The 23,376-nt window shown below is 45.1% G+C and overlaps 1 protein-coding gene across 6 annotated transcripts in view; it reads left to right on the top strand.

Moving 5' to 3' along the window:
- The first annotated feature begins 2,026 nt into the window (after positions 1–2,026).
- Positions 2,027–23,376, top strand: part of SLC23A2 (solute carrier family 23 member 2) — a 140,304-nt gene continuing 118,954 nt past the window's right edge. For 3 of the 6 annotated variants that reach the window (XM_078371321.1, XM_035298317.3, XM_035298311.3), the window contains exon 1: positions 2,027–2,139. The gene's annotated coding sequence lies outside the window, so the exon portion shown is untranslated. Of the gene's footprint in view, positions 2,140–2,410; positions 2,516–23,376 lie in introns of those variants that run through there. The other 3 variants (XM_035298312.3, XM_035298310.3, XM_035298309.3) reach the window with 1 other exon arrangement.

Raw genomic sequence — 23,376 nt, 5'->3', positions numbered from 1 at the left:
CATCTCTGATGAAGATGAAAACATTCGACATTCCAGTGCGTACTGAAGTTTGCAACCCAACACTTTTTTTTCCCCTTGCTGTCACCCAGTAGGAATTGTGAACCTCAAATATCTGAGACAGGTCTCAGTCAATTTAGAAAGTTAATTTTGCCAAGGCTAAGGATGCGAGCCCGTGACACAGCCTCAGGAGGTCCTAACGACATGTACCCAAGGTGGCCAGGGCACAGCTTGTTTTTATACATTTTAGGGAGACATGAGACATCAATCAATATATGTGAAATGTGCATTTTTTCCATCCAGAAAGGCGGGAAAGGTGGAGAGGGCGCTTCTAGGTAATAGATAAAGAACAAAAGGTTGCATTCTTTTGAGTTTCTGATTAGCCTTCCATGGAATCGAAGGAAGCAATCAGATAGGCATTTGTCTCACATGAGCAGAGGGATGACTCTGAGTTCTGTCGGTCCTTCTTCCTTGTGGAATTTCTGTAGTCTTGGTCTGTCGCCCAGGCTGGAGTGCAGTGGTGCGATTTCCGCTCACTGCAACCTCTGCTTCCTGGGTTCAAGTGATTCTTCTGCCTCAGCCTCCCGAGTAGCTGGGACTACAGGCTCGTGCCACCACGCCTGGCTAATTTTAGTGTTTTTAGTAGAGACAAAGTTTCACCATATTGGCCAGGCTGGCCTCAAACTCCTGATCCACCCACTTTGGCTTCCCAAAGTGCTGGGATTACAGGCATGAGTCACTGTGCCCCACCAGCCAACTTTTATATTTAAAAAATACTGTCATGCCGGGCGAGGTGGCTCACGTCTGTAATCCTAGCACTTTGGGAGGCTGAGGTGGGTGGATCACCTGTGGTCAGGAGTTCAAAACCAGCCTGGCCATCATGGTAAAACCCCATCTTTAGAAAAAAAAAACAAAACTGTTATTGGGCCGGGCACGGGGGCTCACGCCTGTAATCTCAACATTTTGGGAGGACTGCTTGAGTCCAGGAGTCCAGGAGTTTGAGACCAGCCTCGGCAACACAGCGAGACCTCCATCTCGACAAAAAATAAAATTAGCCAGGCGTGGTGGCACGAGTACTGTGCCATGTACTGTGCTCCTCTTATCTCAGCTACTTAGGAGGCCAAGATGGGGGGGATCCCTTGAGCCTGGAAGGTTGACACTGCAGCCTTGATTGTGCCATTGCACTCCCACCTGGGTCATAGAGTGAGGCCCTGTCTCGAAAAAAATTAAATCTAAGCAAATAAAAATGCAGTTATTAGAGAAATAAATGGGAAGACACATTATTGTCAAGACAGACTACACTTTGCCTATTTCATAAAATTCCTATAGTTGCTGCCCCCCCAACGCCATTGATATGTGTGATGTCAGTTTCCAAAAAAACACACAAATAATTCCGATTATAAAATTAATTCCTCTCCACGAGGTCAGACAGTGTCCACAGTTGTTTCTCAAGAGTTGCCCGGGAACTGGTAAATTATAATTCAGTTAGTAAAGCAACTATGCCAATGGTTTCAAGGTGGAAGGTGTTAAGAAAGTACTAATTACTAGAACGTTTTAAAAAATGAATTCGGATTTCAGCAGTGGCTCCATACCTGTGGTCCCCGGACCAGCAGCATCAGCTTCACCTGGGAACTTGCCAGAAACGCAGATTCTGGACCCTCAGGCCAGACCTACAGCCTCAGCAACTCTGGGGGTGGGGCCCAGCCATCTGCATCTTAATGAAGTCCTCAAGTGAGGCTGCCCGGCGCTGAAGACCGAGGCCAGGGATTTACACTTGGCCTTTCCGCGGTCCTAGAACCTCACCCGGGGGCATCACCTGGGGTTACTTTAGAAGTGCAGACTTTCGAGCTGCACCCCAGAGCCACTGAATGTGAATCCGCCCCTAGCCTAACACGACTCCCAGGGAATTCAAGTCTGAAAAAGCCTTAGTCTATGCATGACGTAAAGAGGACTACTTCTCCAGTTAAAAAAAAACCTAACTGAAGAAGAGCTGAAATTGTTTTAAAACATCCAACCCACTGAGCCCAGTGCACCACAAACTGCCTGGTTACCATGCTCGAGCAAGGACAGGGCTCGGTGGCAGGCAGGTTAAAAAGGGGGACCTGGACCAGGACACTCAGGGACGAGCGCTCTGCTTGCCAGGTGGGTCCCCAGGAGCAGGTGTGACTGAAGGGAAGGGTCGCGAAGGGGGGCGTTCTTTCTGCGCAGGGGAGGGAAATGAAAGGAACGGGCACCGGACGGCTGGGTGCGAGGCCCGGGACGTTCCGGGGGGCGCTGCGGGGTGCCAGGGGCAGCCCCTCCCCCGGGGGAGGCCCGAGGGCAGGGGTCGGGGGCGGGGAGGGAGGTGGGCCCCAGGCCGGCGCGGGGGCGGGCGGCTCCGCGGCTCCCCGCCCCCGACCCGCCCCTCCGCGGCGCCATTTTGCAGGCGGCTGTGGCGGGGACCGGAGACGGCGGCGGCAGCTGGCACTGCGGCGCCGAGGCGCGGCGGCAGGACAGGAACCACGCGAGCTGCAGCCAGGTGAGAGCCGGGCCGCCACGTCCCCTGCCCGGCCCGTGGGCCGCACCTGCCGGCCAAGCCGCGAGGTGCCCGCCGCGCCCACGAGGCCGGCCTGGCACGGCCCCCTCGCGCTGTCACCCACCGGCCCCGCGGAGCGGCCTGCGCGCCCCCACCCCGACCCGTCTCCTGGGACCCGGCGTTTGCCGGCCACCCTGGCCCAGGGGCCCGAGATGCCCGGCGGCCCTCAGCTCCTGCCACCCGGCCGGCCGGGCCGGGCCCTCGGGGTACCTACCCCTGCCCGCCGCGGCAGCCACAGCGCGCTCGGGCCCTCAGGCCGCGCAGCGGGGAGGCAAATGGGGCTACCCCAGGACCCCACTGGCCGCCGCCGCCTCCTCCCGGGCCCTGCGCCCGCGCGTCCTGGGGTCGTTTCCCTCGCCCCTCCCCAGGTGCTGCGCGCGGGCATCGTCTCGCCCCCTGTAATTCAGGGGCATCAGGAGGGGCGGCAAGAAGGTGCCTTTTACATTCTTGCTTTCTTCCCTTCTACAAAGGCTGCGCCAAGTAATTTTAGAAGCAGCTGCCCCGACCCCGGGGCCTTTCTGGCCTGTTCCCTGGGGGTCGCGGTCCCCCTGGTTGCCACCTTTCGGGGGAAAAAGAATGACATTTCGAGTGTGACTACTTTAAGGGGCAGGCAGGATTTTCTCCTTCATTTGGTCCTAGATGTCTCCCTTGGATGGGTAGCTGATAGGATCTCGGCCTTCATGCTGGGGATTTAAACGTGACTGATGGGAAATGATCGATTGTCAGGGCAAAGGGTAAATGAGGGCAACTCCAGGTGGAAGAAGGTCACCCGTAAGGGCTTTCTGGGTCTGCGGCGTTTGTAGTAGGTGCTACTTTTATTCTTGCAGTGCTAGGAGACGGGCGGGGGAAGATGCAGTCCCTGCTGACAATTGGGTCATCTGCGCGCAGAGAAGGCCCGGGATGTGCGGGGACAGGGGACCGGGAGTCCGGAGACAGTCTGGTTTGAGCTGTCACTAACTGGCCATGTGACCTCCCTCAGTCGGTTTCCTCCTCTCAGAAGCAAAAGCCTGGAATCGGGGTGGCTGGAGCATTTTTATTTTTTGTTTTTGTATTTGAATGCTGTCGGTTCCGGCCTCACCATTTCTGGTTGTCTACACCTGCCTTTTCACCTTTGCAAGTGACGTTGAAAGTGTTTGAACCTGGTGAAATTTATAAAGGGCCCTTTCAGCTCAAAAATTCAGAATTCTGTGCTGGATTATGGTTGGCTCTATCAGGGTCACTTATGAATGTATTGCTGCTGTTCTCTTTTCATTCATTCCAGATTTAATAGCTTTTGGGCACCTGTGGGTGTGCCCAGTGTAAGCCCTCATGGCACACCTGCTAGTTAAAGGGAGGCGGCAGGTGTGTCCATCCTGTTCCACGTGACATCCTTAGCATGAGATATCTGCTTTCTAGGCTATTTCCTTAGCCAAAATGACAACTAGCTTCTTTCTTTTAATACCAAGGCATTTCTCTTTGCTGTCTTTGCTTAAGAGTGGAGGGTGATTTTTTTTAAGAAAATAGGTATTTCAGGAACTTATTATTTTGACAGTCTTTTTCTCTGTATTCTCTGACTGTGGTATGGTCAATTAAGTCAATTAAGTGTAAATATCTGTTGACCTGTTTAAAAAATGCTTATTGGCTGGGCGAGGTGCCTCCCGCCTGTAATCCCAGCACTTTGGGATGCTGAGGCAGGCGGGTCACTTGAGGTCGGGAGTTTAGAGTTCGAGACCAGCCTGACCAACATGGAGAAACCCCCGTCTCTTCTAAAAATACAAAATTAGCAGGTCATGGTGGTGCATGCCTGTAATCCCAGCTACTTGGTAGGCTGAGGCAGGAGAATAGCTTGAACCCGGGAGGCAGAGGTTACAGTGAGCCAAGATCGTGACATTGTACTCCAGAATGGGCAACAAGAGTGAAACTCCGTCTCGGGGGGAAAAAAAAAAGCTTATTAAAGTACCTGGGCCAGGTGTTGTGGTTCACACCTGTAATCCCAGCACTTTGGGAGGCTAAGGTGGGAGTATTGTTTCAGGCCAGGAGTTCGAGACCAGGCTAGACAACATAGCAAGACTCCTGTTTCTAAAAAAATATATAGCTAACTGTGGTGGCCAGCTTAAAAAAAAAAAAAGTACCTGGCTAGAAAAATGTAGATGGTTTTGGTAGGTTTCATACCATACTACGTATCTCATTTACGTAGCAAACTCTAGTGGATGTAGCATTGCAGAAATGAGTCATGTGTCCCAGAGGCAGGCAAGCACATGTAGCCACCCATCGAGTACTCTGTCCATCTACATCTGCCCATTTGTCCATCCACTTGTTGGCCAGGTGCTGCTGAACAAATACCTGTTGAATAAACTCTGCCTTCTGCCCTTACAGAGTGTAACGTCTTGTTTGTGGGGTGTTTGAAATCCCGAGTTGGTGATTGCTATCCTTTTCAGTGTCTCTAAAGACAAACCAGGTATCTTTTTGGAGACCTGTTTCCTGGTACCACTGGTACCACTGGTAGCTTGAGGGATTTTCCCATTTTTGTTAAGGCAATTAAAAGCCAGAGGCCGGGCTGGGCGTGGTGGCTCATGCCTGTAATCCCAGCACTTGGGGAGGCTGAGGTGGCCAGATTACTTGAGCTCAGGAGTTTGAGACCAGCCTGGCCACCATGGTGAAACCCTGTCTCTGGTAAAAATACAAAAATTAGGTGGTGCATGCCTGTAATTTCAGCTATGCAGGAGGTTGAGGCAGAATTGCTTAAACATGGGATGTGGAGGTTACAGTGAGCTGATATTGAGCCACTGCACTCCAGCCTGGGCAGCAGAGTGAGACTGTCTCCTCAAAAAAAATAAAAGCAGTAATAATTTGAAATTATGCGGTGCTTTGTACATGTAAATTGAAGCTTTTTAAAAACGTATTTTTTATTTAATCCTCTTAGGCTTTATTTTTTATTAATTGATTTTAAGTGGATAGATGATGAACCCTCTTAGGCTTTTTTAACTTAAACATCTTACAGTCCTTCCCTGAGCTGTTTCCTGGCCTTGCCCATAAAACTCCCACACACCAGTCTGTTGGTTCCCAGTGCCCAGTAACCTCATTAATTCATTTTCATGCCCTGCTGTTCCTCCAGTTGTTCTCTGGGCTTGCTTTTATTCTTTCGGTAGGAAACCATCCTTGTCCAGGTTAAGCTGTGCGCTGCAGCCTCTGGGTTGAAACGAGCCCTTTGTGTGCTCTGTACCGTTCTTCTCATTTTCTCTCTGGCTTTGCTATTTTGAATCTCTTATTTCGTCACAGGTTCTAGGTTCTTGGCTTTCCTGTAATTGAGGTCTGCTTTCAGATTGCACCTTTCATGGGCCTTTCACACATTTATTACATCGTTTGAGTGCCTAATATTCTTGGTGCTTGGGATGCCGCAGGGAGATTCTCAGCCCACATGGAGCCCACAGTATGGGGAGGTGGACAGTGAGACCTGGTGCTATGAAGAATCTGGCAAGGCTCAGGGGATTAAGTGGGGATGGGAGTTTATATTTTTGGAAGGGTAGACAGGGAGGAAGGTATATTAGTCTGCTAACACTGCCATAACAAAAATAGCACAGTGTAGGTGGCTTAAACAATGGAAATTTATTTTTTACAATTCTGGAGTCTGGGAAGTCCAAGGTCAGGTATCTGGCCTTGTTAGTTTCTGGTGAGGGCTTTCTTCCTGGCTTGTTTGGTGGCTGTCTTCTTGATGAGTCCTCATATGGTCTTTTTTCGGTGCCATTTATCTCCTTCTGTTCAGGCACTGTTGGTCACACCTGTAATCCCTGCACTTGTAGAGGGAGGATCATTTGAGACCCGTATTGGCAACATTGTGAGACTCTGTCTCTAAAAAAAAAAAAAAACAATTCGCTGGACATTGTGGCCCATGCCTATAGTTCTAGCTACTCATGAGGCTGAGGTGGGAGGATTACTTGAACCCAGGAGGTTGAGGCTGCAGTGAGCCATGACTGCACCACTGCACACCAGCCTGGGAGACACAGCTAGACTTTGTTTTTAAGAAAAAAGCCCTGGTTGGTCGAGGTGGCTCACAACTGTAATTCCAGCACTTTGGGAGGCTGAGGCGGGCGGATCACAAGGTCAGGTCAGGAGATCGAGATCATCCTGGCAAATATGGTGAAACCCTTTCTCTACTAAAATATAAAAAATTAGCTGGGCGTGGTGACGCATGCCTGTAGTCCCAGCTACTTGGGAGGCTGAGGCAGGAGAATCACTTGAACCTGGGAGGTGGAGGTTGCAGTGAGTCGAAATTGCACCACTGCAGTCCTCCCTGGCAACATACTGAGACTCCATCTTAAAAAAAAAAAAAAGTCCTATTGGATCAAGGCCCCATCCTTAAGAGCTCATTCAAACTCAGTTATCTCCTAAAGGCTCTATCTCTAAATACAGCTACTTTGTGGGGGTAGGGCTTCAACCTGTGGGGGTGGGGGATACAATTGAGTTCATAGCAGAAGACTTGAGTCACCTCTGACTAAGCTATTAAGGGAGTGAGGCATGTGGAGATCTGGGGGAAAGATCATTCTGAGGGGAGGAAACAGCAGATGCAAAGGCCCTAAGGCAGGAGGAGGGGAGAATTTGGTTTTGAGGTCAGAGAAACCATGTGGGTAGGATGTAAGGCCACCTGGGCTATTGTAAGGCCTGTAGATTTTTCCTTGAGGGTGTTGAGAGCCATTGGAGGGTTTTGGGGTAAAGAAGGGAGGTGGACTGATCTAGCTTTTAGCAAGCACACTCTGGGCATTGCTGTGTGAGATAGATTGAAGGCAGGACAGCAAGGGGACCAGCCAGACAGCCAGTGCAGGGCTAAGGAAAGAGACCTGTGGGATTTCAAAGTGAGATTGAGATTTGCTGATGAACCAGAAAGAGAATCAGGGAGGACTCCGAGGTTCTGGTCTTAGCACCTAGAAAGAAAGTGGCCATTAACTGAGATGCCCAAAGAGCCAGTGTAGGCCATGTTAAGTTGTAGTGACAACCCAACGTAACCCAAATGCAGCAGAAAAGCAAGGGTGGAGATTTTTGGAGGAGGTCATCCTCAATGGAAATACAAATCTTTGGAGCTTCTCATTGTCCTTTGTCTTAATTCTGGACTTTGACCTCAGCCAAGTATGTGAGATCTAGGCATCTCTAAGGCCCTCTATGGAAATTCCACCATTAAAGGAGAGTGGCTTTCTCTGGTCAGTGATCAGGAAATCTTCACTCATGAGTTGTTTTTTTTTTTTTTTGAGATGGAGTCTCACTCTGTCACCCAGGCTGGAGTGCAGTGGTGTGATCTCAGCTTGCTGCAACCTCTCCCTCCTGGGTTCAAGTGATTCTCCTGTCTCAGCTTCCTGAGTAGCTGGGACTACAGGTGCACACCATCATGCCTGGTTAATTTTTGTATTTTTAGTAGAGACGGGGAACTCCTTGTGGTTCACCCATCTTGGCCTCCCATGTGCTGGGATTACAGGTGTGAGCTACTATGCCTGGTTCACTCATGAGTTTTGCCCAAAGCAGCTTTCCAAAGACATTGTCTCATTGAGCACCTGGTGGAGGTCACCTACCTATGTGTGTAACTCTTACAGAGTTGAATCTCTCCATCTTCTAAGTTGAACGGGGAGTGCAGTTTGATAAGGTGCACCTCTGTGTTGGACCTTCTCCAAGCAATAGAAGGGACCCTAGAAAGACAAGACAGCCCCATGCGATAGGGCCAGTGAAACAGTGATGGTGCCCATAGATATTGATTATGTGTTGGTCACTGGAGGTTATTATTGCTAGTCCTAGCAACTGGCAGGCAAGGTGGCTTCTGGTCCTTCACTTTATTGATGAAGGCTTGGGTAACTTCTGTAAGTTAATTCCTGGGTCTTGAATTCTGTTCCATTAAACCACGGTAGGGCAGTATTCCCAGTTCTCATCTGAAACTCAGGGTTTCTAAGTTCCTGTTAGTATAAACGAGGGCAGAGAAGCCAGTGTCAGTTGAGTGCCAAGGAGCTCTGCCCAGCACTCCTGTGTTCTCTCATGTCTCGGCAGCCCTGTGGTCTGGGTACTAATGTTTTCCATCTTACAGCTGAGGATGCTGACGTGTGGCAGGAGGGCAGCTCCTTGCCTAGGGTCTTAGCACTGCCAAGTAGAGTCAAGATTGGACCCTAGGTTGGTCAGTTGCCAAGCTCGAAATTAGGCTCTAGTCATGCTTTGTCTCTGTGTTCCAGGATGACTTTCAGGGACTTGGGATAGAAAGCAGGGTTGGGCTAGATGGAAGGATCAGTGTAAGCAAAGGGTGGAGCGGGAGAGGCATGTGACTGGGAGAGGAGGATGACTGAGTCAGGACAGTTGGAAGGATGCTGAGGGTGTGATGGGAGTCAGGTGGAGAGGTCCTTTGACACTGTATTTATGGGGCCTAAATCTTTGTCTGGAAAGCCACGGGGAGATTCCCAGAGGGGAGTGACTTGTTTAGATGTGTATTTTAGAAAATTCTGGGGTGGAGTAAAGGGTGCACTGGGAGGAGGCTGAATGGGAGCAGGACTGTTTGCTCTCGATCCTGCCTTGTTTGCCTGTAGTTCATTCCTGGCTACGGTGTTTGCCTTTTTGCACCCCAGCTTGAATTCCTTCTGTCAATTCCTGTTTGTTCCTGTAGAAATCTTCTACCCACCACCTCAACCCTCACACATTTTTTTTCCCTACTGACTTTCCTTTGTTTGAGTGAATATATACATAACCCCAGCTCCATTTAATTAAGTTTGAATAAGCTTTTTCATTCTGGACCATCATTTCATCTCAGAGATCTTGGCTTTGTGACTCTGAGGGTCTTCTCCACTCTGCTTGAGACCGAAAGCACTGCTGGATCTTGGATCTTCACAGAGGAAACACAATTTTTTTTTTCTTTTTTATTTTTGAGACAGAGTTTCACTATTGTTGCCCAGGCTGGAGTGCGATGGCCTGATCTTGGTTCACTGCAGCCTCCACCTCCCAGGTTCAAGTGATTCTCCTGCCTCAGCCTCCTGAGTAGCTGGGATTACAGGTACCCGCAACCAGGCCTAGCTGTTTTTTTGTATTTTTAATAGAGACAGGGTTTCACCATATTTGTCAGGCTGGCCTCCAATTCCTGACCTCAGGTGATCCACCCGCCTCAGCCTCCTGAAGTGTTGGGAATGGATTACAGGCATGAGCCACCGTGTCTGGCCAACAAAATTTCTTTTTTTTTTTTGAGACCTGTCTCAAAAAGTCTCAATCTATCACTAGGCTAGAACACAGTGGCGCCATCTCAGCTCACTGCAACCTCCGCCTCCTGGGTTCGAGTGATTATCCTGCCCCAGCCTCCCGAGTAGCTGGGACTACAGGCACGTGCCACCATGCCCAGCTAATTTTTGTATTTTTAGTAGAGACAGAGTTTCAGCACATTGGCCAGGATGGTCTTGATCTCTTGACCTCCTGATCCACCTGCCTCGGCCTCCCAAAGCGCTGGGATTACAGGCGTGAGCCACTGTGCCCAGCCCCCAAGTTCATATATTTCTTATCAAGAGCTTTTCTGATATTTATTTTTATAGACATTGGTTCACAAATTATTCCACAGATGTATGATATGGGGGAATATATGCATATTTAAAAGTGTTGGGAATATGACAAGCATGATACTTCTTTTAAGTCTCTTCTGTTTTTTCTAAAATTAATGTGAATTTTTCATTCTATTTCAGAAACATCAGTGTTTGTTTTAATATAAAACATTTTTCTTCCATATTCTTTGAGTAAAGCTGATGCTACTAGACATGTTGTTTTTGATCTTTACCTGCTTGAGAAACATGTACAGGTTGAGTATCCCTTATGACTAGAAAGTGTTTTGGATTTTGGGTTTTTTTTTTTTTGATTTTGGCATATTTGCAATAAACTTATCAGTTGAGCATTCCTAATTTGTTAAGCCGAAATTCAGAATGCTTCAGCGAGCATTTTCTTTTGAGTGTCTTGTTGGCACTCAGAAAATTACTGAATTTCAGAGCATTTCAAATTTTGGGTTTTTGAATTAGTAGCACTCAAGATTTGCATTGTTTTGTTCCACTTCACAAATATTTTTTCCTATGCCTTGAATTTAAATCTGTCAATCTTTTTTTCTTTCCCATTGCTTCTTTATCCCAAGACTTTATAAATATTCACCCATATTTTCTCTTAGTTCTTTAAAAAAATATATGGGCTATAATTTAATTAATCTGATACTTGTTTTGGAGTGTGGTATCAAGGATTATTTGTCCCCTCTAGTTTATATTTTTTGGGTGCTATTTGTTAATTCATCCTTAATAACTAAAAAAAAAAACCCCACCTTAATCATATGCTGAATCCTTGGATCTGCTGTTTTATTCAGTTTATCTGTCTGCTCTTTTGCCAAGACCTGACTGTTTTAGTCATTATAATCACTTTATAGTAGGATTTATTATCTGGTAATGGCTATGCCCAGTGTTTACTCCAGCGTTTTCAATTTAGAGTTTCACAATACTTTTTTTCCCCCTGAGACGGAGTCTTGCTCTGTCGCCCAGGAGGGAGTGCTGTGGTGAGATCTTGGCTCAGTGCAACCTCTGCCTTCTGGGTTCAAGCAATTCTCCTGCCTCAGCCGCCCCCCCACCCCCCCCCCTCGGTAGCCTGGATTACAGGCACATGCCTAATTTTTTTTTTCTTTCTAGAGACGGGTTTTCACCAAGTTGGCCAGTGTGTCAAAATACTTTCAATGGGAAATTTCATTAAATATGTAAGTTAATTTGGGGAGATTTGTCATCTTTATAATATTGACTTGTTCTACCCATGAACAGAACAAGTCAGTGTCTCTAGATTTTTTTCTAACATACGGTCTATAGATTATTTATTCTTTATTTAAAAATATTTGCTGAACTGGACATGGTAGCTCATGCCTATAATCCAAATACTTTGGGAAGCTGATGTGGGAGGATTGGTTGAGGTCAGGAGGTTAAGACCAGTTTGGGCAACATAGTTAAGACCTCATCTTTGCAAAAATTTTTAAAAATTAGCCTCAGTGGCTCATGCCTGTAATCCCAGCACTTTGGGAGGCCAAGGCGCAGATCATGAGGTCAGTTCGAGACCAGCCTGGCCAATATGGTGAAACCCCGTGTCTAATAAAAATGCAAAAAGTTAGCCAGGTGTGGTGGTGCATGCCTGTAATCCCAGCTACTCTGGAGGCTGAGGCAGGAGGATCGCTTGAACCCAGAAGGTGGAGGTTGTGGTGAGCAGAGATCACACTACACTCTAGCCTGGGTGACAGAGCAGGACTCCATCTAAAAAAAAAAAATGAGCCTGGCGTGGTGGTGTGCGTGCCTGTGGTCCCACCTACTTGGGAGGCTGATGTGGTTGTGTATTATTAGAGGAAAATGTCATTGCACCGTAGTTCTGCTATATTAAACCAAACTCTCTTCCTTTTTTTTTTTTTTGTTACCTTTTTGAGATGGAGTGTTGCTCTGTCACCAGGCTGGACTGCAATGGGTTGATTTTGGCTCGCTGCAACCTTTGCCTCCTGTGTTGAAGTGATTCTCCTGCCTCAGCCTCCGGAGTAGCCGGGCCTACGGGTGTGTGCCACTATGCCCAGCTAATTTTGTACTTTAGTAGAGACAGGGTTTCTCCATGTTGGTCAGGCTGGTCTCAAACTCCTGACCTCAGGTGATCCGTCTGCCTCAGCCTCCCAAAGTGCTGGGATTACAGGCATGAGCTACCACGCCTGGCCCCATAGTTCTTATTTTCAATTTTTACTGGAATGCAGTGTTGTAAATAGTCTTTAGTGGTATTCAATAAGTGTCCTAATTACAGTCTCATACATAGTGTTTTTTTTTTGTTTGTTTTTAGGGAACAAAGCTCAGCATCTTGACATTGACCCCTGGAATCCTCACAAATATTCTTGGTAGTCTCTCCCTGATAGTGATGATTCTCTAAATTTTTGTTTCCCAGCTGATTTGAAGTTGACCTCTGATTTCTTGCTGCAAGGAATTTCACGAGTGATCTTTCTTCAGGTTTGTCCCCAGGGCTTCTGTTTTAGCCCAGGCTGTTGGATTGTATAGCTGCTTGCATCTTCTGCGTCAGAGATCCTGACCTGCACTCTTTGAAAATGTTCTCTGCCTCAGAGAAGTTTGATGGGTTCTTGTTCCTCTTCCTTTATTTTATTTTACTTATTTATTTGAGATGAAGGTTTTTGCTTTTGATGCCCAGGCTGGAGTGCAGTGGCACGATCTCGGCTCACTGCTGCAACCTCCCGAAGTGCTAGGATTACAGGCATGAGCCACCGTACCTGGCCCTCCTTTATTCTTTCATTCACGCAAAGATAAACTGAACAAGTTAGCAATATCGATTTTGTTTCATCTCCTTTCTTTCCTCCAGTTGACCCTTAGCTTCTGTTTGAGTTCTTTTTGCACTTGCTTCTGGACCCCTAGTCTGAGTCTGGGGCCTGCAAGTGCAGGCTGCCCACCTGCAGCCCTGCAGTCCCCATTTCCAGTGATAGTGCATCCTTCCCTCCAGAGCTCCCTGCACGATCTGCAGTAGACTTCACCAGAAGGGGCCTGAATTTAGTGGGAGTAGGAAGCTCCTCTGAGCCCTGAGAGGTGGATGGACGAGGGAAACTTATTACTTGACTTGCCAAAATAGACACCAGGGTCAAATATACTTTTTCTGGTGTTTAGTTTCCATCTTACAATGATGCTTCAAAGTGACTTCAGCTTTTTTCAATTTCTCTTTTTGACTCTTAGATCTCATACTTACTATTTTATTTCTTTTCTTTTGAGATGGAGTTTCACTCTTGCTACCCAGGCTGGAGTGCAATGGTGACATCTCAGCTCACTGCAACCTCTGCCTCCAGGTAGAAGCAATTCTCCTGTGTCTCAGCCTCCTAAGTAGCTCAGATTATAGGCATGTGTCATCATGCCTGGCTAATTTTTTTGTATTTAGTAGAGATGAGTTTCACCATGTTAGTCAGGCTGGTCGTCTGTCAAATGCTAAAATATATTTTCAAGGCCAGGCACAGTGGCTCATGCATGTAATCCCAGAAGTTTGTGAGGCCAAGGTGGGTTGATCACGTGAGGCCAGGAGTTCGAGACCAGTTTGGCCAACATGGTGCAACCCCATCTCTACTAAAAATACAAAAATTAGTCGGGTGTGGTAGTGGGCACCCGTAATCCCAACTACTCAGGAGGCTGAAGCAGGAGAATAGCTTGAACCCAGGAGGCAGAGGTTGCAGTGAGCCAAGATCGCACCACTGCACTCCAGCCTGGGCAACAGAGGGGCATCGTCTCAAAAAAAAAAAGTTTAATGGCTAGCCGCGGTGGCTTATGCCTGTAATCCTAGCACTTTGGGAGGCTGAGGTGGGTGAATTGCCTGAGCTCAGGAGTTCGAGACCAACCTGGGCAACACGGTGAAACCCCATCTCTACTAAAAATACAAAAAATTAGTCGGGCATGGATGGTGGTCTGTGCCTGTAATCCCAGCTACTCCAGATGCTGAGACATGAGAATCACTTGAACCTGGGAGATGGAGGTTGTAGTGAGGTGAGATTGTGCCACTGCACTCCAGTCTGGGCAACAGAGCAAGAATCTGTCTCACCACCCCCCCAAAAAGTTTCATACCATAGCACATAACCTTTGTTTTTTTCTTTTTGTGGTGAAAGAGATCTTGCTGTGTTGCCCAGGCTAGTCTTGAATTCCTGGGCTCAAGCCATCCTCCTGCCCCTGCTGCCTCTGCTGGGATTACAGACATGAGCCACTGGATCCAGCCAGATAACCTTTTATGCTGTGTACTCTGAAATTTCCTTTTTTTTTGAGACAGAATCTCGCTCTATCACCAGGCAGGAGTGCAGTGGTACAATCTTGGCTCATTGCAACCTCCGCCTCCTGAGTAGCTGGGATTACAGGTGCCCACCACCATGCCTGGGCAATTTTTTTGTATTTTTTTTTTTTTTGAGATGGAGTTTCGCTGTTGTTACCCAGACTGGAGTGCAATGGCACGATCTCGGCTTACCACAACCTCCGCCTTCTGGGTTCAAGCAATTCTCCTGCCTCAGCCTCCCGAGTAGCTGGGACTACAGGCGCGCACCACCATGCCCAGCTAATTTTTGTATTTTTAGTAGAGATGGGGTTTCACCTTGTTGACCAGGATGGTCTTGATCTCTTGACCTCGTGATCCACCCGCCTCGGCCTCCCAAAGTGCTGGGATTATAGGCGTGAGCCACCGCGCCTGGCCTTTTTTTGTATTTTTAGTAGAGTCAGGGTTTTGCCATGTTTGCCAGACTGGTCTTGAACACACTGCAACCTTTGCCTTTTGCGTTCAAGCGATTCTTCTGCCTCAGCCTCCTGAGTAGCTGGGATTACGGGTGCTCACCACCACGCCCAGCTAATTTTCTGTATTTTTAGTAGATGGGGTTTCACCATGTTGGCCAGGCTGGTCTCGAATGCCTGACCTCATGATTTGCCCCCCTCGGCCTCCCAAAATGCAGGGATTACAGGCATGAGCCGCCACACCGAGCCTAGAGTTCTTAATGTGTTCTGCACGAGTCCTTTATCTGGTATGTAATTTGCAAATATTTTTTCCCATTCTGTAAGATTCTTTTTCATTTTCTTGGTGTGTCTTTTGCGGTAAAAAAGTTTAAAATTTTGATAAAGTCTTCATGTATCTGTTTTTCTTTTGTTGCTTGTGGTTTTGGTGTCATATCTTAGAAACCATTGCCTAACTCAAGGTCATAAAGATTTGCCCCCTTGGTTTTCTTCTAAGGATTTTGTAGTTTTAGCTCTTAAAGTTGGGTCTGTGATCCATTTTAAGTTAATTTTTGTATGTTTGAGGTAGGGGTCCACCTTCATTCTTTTACATATGAACTTTCAGCTGTCTCAGCATCATTTGTTTAAAGGATGACTCCACCCCCCATTTCATTGTCCTGATACCGTGTTTAGAAAATCACGTTAAGGTTTATTTCTGGATTCTCAATTGTATTGTTAATCTGTATGGCTACCCATATCTTAGTATCTTTGTATACTAAGTGTATCTTTGCACTTATACCACACTGTCTTAATTACTATAGCTTTGTATTACTTTTGAAATGGGGTAGTGGGGGTCCTCCAATTTTGCTGTTTTTCAAGATTGTTTTGGCTATTCTGGGTCCTGTGTATTTCCATAAGAATTTCAGGATCAGCTTGTCAATTTTTGCCAAAAAGGCAGATGGGATTTTGAGAGCGATTGCATTGATTCTGAAGATCAGTTTGGGTAGTATTGCCAAGAATTACATATTTTTAACTGAAAAATTTCTTGAGACAATATTTATCTCCATAAGGAGCAGTACATTATGATAGTCTAGTCTAGTTCATGCCATTTTTAAAATTAAGGAATTGCTGACCCGAGGCACTGATTTGAGTACTCACTCTCATGGACCATTCATTATCTATTGCTTGAAAAATATACTTCATGTCAGTGGTCCTCAACCTTGACAGCAAATTGCAGTCATCTGGGAAACATTAAAAAACTACTGATGCCTGAAACCCCATCTCTACTAAAAATACAAAAATTAGCTGGGCATGGTGGTGTGCGCCTGTAGTCCCAGCTACTCAGGAGGCTGAGGCAGGAGAATTGCTTGAACCCAGGAGGCGGAGGTTGCGGTGAGCTGAGATCGCGCCGTTGCACTCCAGCCTGGGTAACAAGAGCGAAACTCCGTCTCAAAAAAAAAAAAAACTACTGATGCCTGGACACATCCATGAGACTGGCTGTAGTTGATGAATTCAGCCCGAGCACTTCCAGGTGATTCCAGGCTACAGTCAGAGCTGAGCACCATTGCTGTAAATAAACTTAAAATTCAGATATTTATACTGCTTTTAAAGCCTTTTCATAGTTGACTGGGATGGAAATGTACGTATTGCTAACTTACAGATCCTTCGGTGTCACTTTGATGACAAATGTATTAGAGAGGTTTGTTTGTACACTTTCTCTGAACGTGATATGATCCGTGATGCAGTCCTGAGAAATTAAATGATGATGCTATTGACTTGCCGGTGGGTGTATTGGGTTGTCCCTGGTCTGTATAGAGAGCAATGATAGAGCAGAATGTTTGGAGATCATCTGTCCTTTCTCAGGAATTTTTGTGTCTGCCCTTTTGCAGTAGGAAATTGATTGATAAGAATATGTAGGAAATTCACAGCTATTTTAGGAATTGTCATATAGAGAGCAGTAAATCTATTGGTTAGAATTACTGTCGAAGTATATGAAGCTATTGGTCAGAATTAAGGTCAGAATTACTGGAAAAATATCTGGACTACTGTCTTAGATTAAGGAATATTAGGATTGCGGTGGAATGCTTATACATTAGCTTATTTTACTCATTGAATATTCTTTTATCTGGTTATTTTGAATGTAAAATGTGGTGGGATGTGGTGGCTTCCGCCTGTAATCCCAGCACTTTGGGAGGCCTGAGGTTGGGAGTTTGAAACCAGCTTGGGCAGCATGGTGAAACCCCATATCTCTACTAAAGACAAAAATTAGTTGTGTGTGGTGGCAGGTGCTTGTAATCCCACCCAGCTACTCAGGAAGCTGAGGCAAGAGAATCTCTTGAACCTGGCAGGTGGTGGTTGCAGTGAGCCAAGATCGTGCCATTGCACTCCAGCCTGGACAACAGAGCTAGACTCCATCTCAAAAAAAAAAAAAAAATGCATATATACATAACTGTTTGTTTCAAAATAGAAATTATATGAAGGTTATTTAAGCTGGTTTTTTACTTAGCAGTGCATCTTAGACATGTGACTAAATAGTCCTTTAAAACATTATTCAAAGCCAATTTGTGCTGAATATATCATACTTTATTTGACAAATCCTTCTATTAGATATTTAGCTTATGAGTCATTTTCTGCCGTGGTGGACATAATACAGTTGGTGAACAGCATTGTATGTAAATCTGTGTGCATTTTTCTGATTAAATTGTTGGAACGGATATCATTTGCATTTTTTTTTTTTTTTTTTTTTTTTGAGAGTCTCACACTGTTGCCTGGGCTGGAGTGCAATAGTGTGATCTCGGCTCACTGCAGCCTCCGCCTCCTGGATTCACTTGATTCTCCTGCCTCAGTGAGGAGCTGGGATTACAGGCATAGACCACCACACCCAGCAAATTTTTTTTTTTTTTTTTTTTGAGATGGAGTTTTGCTGTTGTTACCCAGACTGGAGTGCAATGGCACAATCTCGGCTCACTGTAACCTCCGCCTCCTGGGTTTAAGCAGTTCTCCCGCCTCAGCCTCCCGAGTAGCTGGGACTACAGGCGCGCACCACCGTGCCCAGCTAATTTTTGTATTTTTAGTAGAGACGGGGTTTCACCTTGTTGACTAGGATGGTCTCGCTCTCTTGACCTCGTGATCCATCTGCCTCAGCCTCCCAAAGTGCTGGGATTATAGGCGTGAGCCACTGCGCCTGGCTTAATTTTTTGTATTTTTAGTAGAGATAGACTTTCACTATGTTGGCCAAACTGGTCTGGAACTCCTGACTTCATGATCCACCCACCGTTGGCCCACCTCGGCATCGCAAAGTGCATCATTTGCATTTTTAAGGCTTTAACACAAATGTAACATACATCCTAGAGACCTCTGCATTCAGGTTAACACACTGGGAGGTACTGCCATATTAAAACATTCTTTCTACTAAAAATATAAAACATTAGCTGGGTGTGGTAACGGGTGTCTGTAATCTTAGCTACTAAGGGTGGCTGTGGCTGGAGAATCTCTTGAACCCGGGAGGTGGAGGTTGCAGTGAGCTGAGAATCGCTCTATTGCACTCCAGCCTGGGCAACAAGAGCTGAACTCTGTCTGAAAAAAAATTTTTTTTTTTTTTTGCCAATTTGAGTGAAGAATGAAATCATCATGTTTATTTTGCTTTTCTTTGATACCTAGTGAGTTTGAGCGCTTTTTAACAATTCTTTTGGCCATGTATATTTTGTTTGGCTTATTCATGTTTTTTGCCAGTTTTTCTAATCTTGTATCTGTCTCTTTTTCTTGGTGATTTATAGCAGTTATTTTTATATCAGGACATGAGCACTTTAATAAATGTTATACATATTTTCCCCATTTGCCTTGTAGTTTTATTTTATGATATATTGGAGAACTAAGTGTTACTTGGAGATTGTTTTTCTTATTTTAATTTTCAAAATAGAAATCTCATTTTTCAAATTTTAAAGTTTCAAAGGAAACATTTTTCTTAGGGATGAATAAAAATCTGTCAGAGCATGATTTTGTTTAAAGTGTTTTATAGATTTCTTATTTGCTTGTATACTAAAATATGCTTGAACAGCCAACTGCCACTTTTAAAAGGAAAAGTAAAATTTGGAATTGAAGATTTTCTAATATTATTATCTATTTTAATATATTTTTTATATATTAAAAAATTTTTTTCTGTAGAGACAGGGCCTTTTTTTGTTTGTGTGTTTTTGTTTTGAGGCGGATTCTAGCTCTGTCCCCAGGCTGGAGTGCAGTGGCATGATCTTGGCTCACTGCAACCTCCGCCTCCCGGGTTCAAGCAATTCTGCCTCAGCCTCCTGAGTAGCTGGGATTACAGGCATGCACCACTACACCCAGGTAATTTTTCTATTTTTAGTAGAGACAGGGTTTCACCATGTTGGCCAGGATGGTCTTGATCTCCTGACCTTGTAATCCGTCCACCTCAGCTTCACAAAGTGCTGGGATTACAGGTATGAGCCACTGTGCCTGGTCAAGAGACAGGGTCTTTCTGTGTTGTCCAGGCTGGTCTTGAACTCAAATGATCCTCCTACCTGGGCTTCCCAAAGTGTTGGGATTATAGGTATGAGGCACCATGCTGGGTCCATTGTCTGAGTAAATGTGAACCTTAAGTTTGAGTGCTTGTGGCGTTTAGACCCTTTGGGCACACATAATGTCTTTTGGGTTGATGGTGCTCTTTTGCCTTAATTTCTTAGTTTTGCTCCAGTAATATTAAATTCGAGACTTTTGCATCATACTTAGATAATAGCCTTAAATAAGTCTTTCTAATTTTACCCTTTAGGCTTCTTACTTAAAAATTGGCATCCACTTGTATTCCAGCTCTTGGGAAACACTTGTCCTAGCTACGTTTTAAGGACTTGCTAGTCTTGTTGGTTCCTGGAGGTTGTGGAGGGGAACTCAATGTGTGTAGCTTTGCAGCATCTGGCTCAGCACAGCTTAGGATAGGGGCTACACGTGCCCTCTCTGCATATTCTGGCATCTTCCCTTTAACAGTCTCTGGGAGAAATGAGACAAGTATGGGTTCTGATTCTCTGGCTGCCTCCAGCTGGGTGTGAGAGACTCTCTTTCCCCTCTGTGCCTTCCATTGCCAATGGAGGGCTGGGTTGCAGGATATCTAAGCCCCTTGTGTTCATTCTTTCCACCCCCTTCATTGAGCACTGTCTTTGGGCAGGGTGCTGGGGAGAAGCAGCCTGACAGGCTTAGCCATTTCTAGGTCGTCCTTGTTTTGAGTTCCCAATTCTGACCTCTAGTTACTTTAATCTGGTTATTGTCTAATCGTGATCACTCCTAGACATTTTGGAGAGATTTAGAAAGTTTTGGGGCTAACAGACATCAGATAGGCTTTTCAGCTTAGTCGAAGGTCAGCAGTACTTGTTCACACGCAAAGACACAGTTTATGAAGGGAAAAATAGAGCCATTTGTGTTAGCCGAGCTTGACTTACTAGCACCGATAGTTGCCATGGGAATGTTTTTTTTTTTAAGTTTGTCCTTTGGCCAGGAATGTAAATTGGGGCATTACTCCTTAGATCTTCATGTAATTAGGAGGATGGACAAAGCCCCTATTTTTCTTGAACCAGAAATTTTATTATCCCATTTATAATATAGGAGTAAATAAAGAAAGTTGTCTTTAAATTTTGTTTGTTTTTCTAGAGACTGGTTACATGTCTAGGCTGGTCTTGAACTTCTCCGCTCAAGCAATCCTCTTGCCTCAGCCTTCTAAAGTGCTGAGATTATACAGTGTGCGCCACTGCCAGTATCTTAAATTTTTTGATAAGTACAACTTAGGCATTGAGCAAAACTATTTTTAGTGACTTGTCTTGCATATATATTTTTTAATTTTGAGCTTTTAAAAAAATCACAAATAGGCCAGATGTGGTAGCTCACACCTGTAATCCTAGCACTTAGGGAGGCCAAGGCAGGAGAATCACTTGAGCTCAGGAGTTCAAGACCAACCTCAGGCAGCCTGATGAGATTTCGTCTCTCTTTTTTGTTTGTTTGTTTGAGACAGAGTCTCGCTCTATTGCCCAGGCTGGAGTGCAGTGGTGTGAGCGAAATCGGCTCACTGTAGCCTCTGCCTCCCCTTTTGAAGTGATTCTCCTGCCTCAGCCTCCCAAGTAGCTAGGACTACCAGGTGGATGCAACCATGCCCAGCTAATGTTTGTATGGTTTTAGTAGAGTAGAGGGTGGTAGGGTTTCACCATGTTGGCCAGGCTGATCTCGAATTCCTGACCTCAAGTGATCCTCCCGCCTCAGCCTCCCAAAGTGCTGGAATTCGAGGCGTGAGCCCCACTGTGCCTAGCCTGAGATCTTGTCTCTACTAAAAAAATAGAAATATAATACATGTTCATTAATCATGGGTTAAATGGAAAAGCAAAAAGAAATAGGACACCACCTGCATCTGAAACCCTGGGAGGATCCAGTTAAAGTTGAAGTGAGTGTCCCAGAATGCCTGTCTTGCTGAGCAAGTCGTGTTCATAAAGAGAGATGTTCTGCCTTTTTTCACCCTACTTTGTAATAATCTTAGCTATGTTCCCTATGTCATAATAGTGTACTGCCGAGCGGCCCTGCAGTGTTTTATCATAATTTTACCATCAGAATTTATTCAAGCAGCCCTTACGTAGCAGACCCTACTTGGCCTACAACTGAGCATATACAATTAAATTCATCCAGTTATTTTTCTAGAACAGTGATTTTGTTGGATACGCATTTTAAAGGAGGTGCCTATTGAACATTTTTAAATGGTTTTGACCAAAAACATTTAACTGAAAATTATGGTGAATATTTCTCTTATTTTGGGATGGGAGAGGAACTTTCTAGCACAAAAGTAATAGAAGAAATTGCAAAAAGATATTAGGTATCACTTCAGAGAGAGTTAAAAAATGTCCTCTATTTCAAGTGGTATAAACAAAATGGAAAAAGCAGTCATTTGCTTTTTCTGGGGAAAATGTTTGCAATAGACAAAGGGTTAATATCCTGAACCTCTAAGAAATTCTTGCAGAAAGGAAAAAACAAAAGTAGGAAAAAAAAAATAGAAACTTGCAAATGAATCAGAAAAACCCAAACATGTACTGAAAAAAATGGGTAAAAGATACAGTTCATAAAAGAACTATAGACACATGGATCAAAGAAATCAAGATCAAAGCCAGATGTCATTCTTTACATGCCAAATTTGCAAACATTAAAACAGGCTGGGCGCAGTGGCTCATGCTTATGATCCCAGCACTTTGGGAGGCCAAAGAGGGTGGATCACTTGAGGTCAGGAGTTTGGGACCAGCCTGGCCAACATGGTGAAATCCCATCTCTACTAAAAATACAAAAATTAGCCAGGTTTGGTGGTGCATGCACGTAATCCCAGCTGTTAGGGAGGCTGAGGCAGGAGAATTGCTAGAACCTGGGAGGTGGAGTTTGCAGTGAGCCAAGATGGTGCCACAGCACTCCAGCCTGGGCAACACAGTGAAACTCCATCTCAAAAAATAAAAAAAATAAGAAAAAGAATCTAGGAATGGCAAATGTGGTTAACATAGTATTCTTTCTTTTTCTTTATTTCTTACTGTGCACCAGTGAAGAAATACATAGTTTTATTCCCTTGTGCTTTGTCAGTTTGTCTGCTTTCCCAGAAGGAATTGGGAAGCTCTTTTATTTCCCATTTCTTACCAGGAAATAACTAAGAATTTGTCTGCGCCCAGCACCTTTTGGAGAAGAGTAATTTGCTTTTGTAATTTTCTCCATTTATTGTTACTTGTTCGGGTTTCCAAAAAATAGTTTTTGTCCAGGCATGGTGGCTCACACCTATAATCCCAGCACTTTGGGAAATTGAGGTGGTGGATCACTTGAGGTCAAGAGTTTGAGACTGATCTCTACTAAAAATATAAAAATTAGCCAGGTGTGGTGGCATATGCCTGTAATCCCAGCTACTCTGGAGGCTGAGGCAGGAGAATTGCTTGAGCCCGGGAGACAGCTGAGATCGAGCCACTGCACTCCAGCCTGGGTGACATAACGAGACTCTGTCTCAAAAACAAACAAAAAACTGAAAAAATAGTTTTCCCCCAGAATTGCCCATTTCATCAAGATTTTCAGGTGCATACATGTGTTTCTTTTGGAAGTCCTTGAAAAATATACAAACATTGGGAATGATAGTATAAGGAGTTAAAAATAAACTTAAAAAACAAAATACAAAAGCATGAGGAATATGTAGTGTTTTTAGTTTGCCCTTGTTTTCAGAAGATATTTGTCATATTCGGGAAGTATGTTTTAATTTTCATTGAAGATGTTTGGTTTTTGATTTTTAAATCAGGAGGAAGTGTTTTGTCAGCCTTTTTGGCATCTACTGAATTGATATAATGATTTGGCTGCTCAAAGCTTCCGGCCTGTGTATGACACTGGCCCTGGCATTCTCTCCTTCCTGCTTTTGAAGAGTTAACATCCCTTTTTAAGGAAATGATGGTGAGTCAGTGGTAGATGTTAACTAACATAGTAAAATACACAGATGGCAATTCTGTATGATTTCCTCCCCAATTTTTTGTTGAATGTTTTCTGTATGAAGTCAGTGTCTGGAAACCATAGCATGTAGTATGTACTTTTGCATATCCTAATTAAGAAGCAACT

This window comes from Callithrix jacchus, chromosome 5, assembly GCF_049354715.1.
Source record: "Callithrix jacchus isolate 240 chromosome 5, calJac240_pri, whole genome shotgun sequence".
Lineage (NCBI taxonomy): Eukaryota > Metazoa > Chordata > Mammalia > Primates > Cebidae > Callithrix > Callithrix jacchus.
The sequence above is the reverse complement of the archived record's forward strand: the minus strand, read 5'-3'. Positions and strand labels throughout refer to the sequence as shown.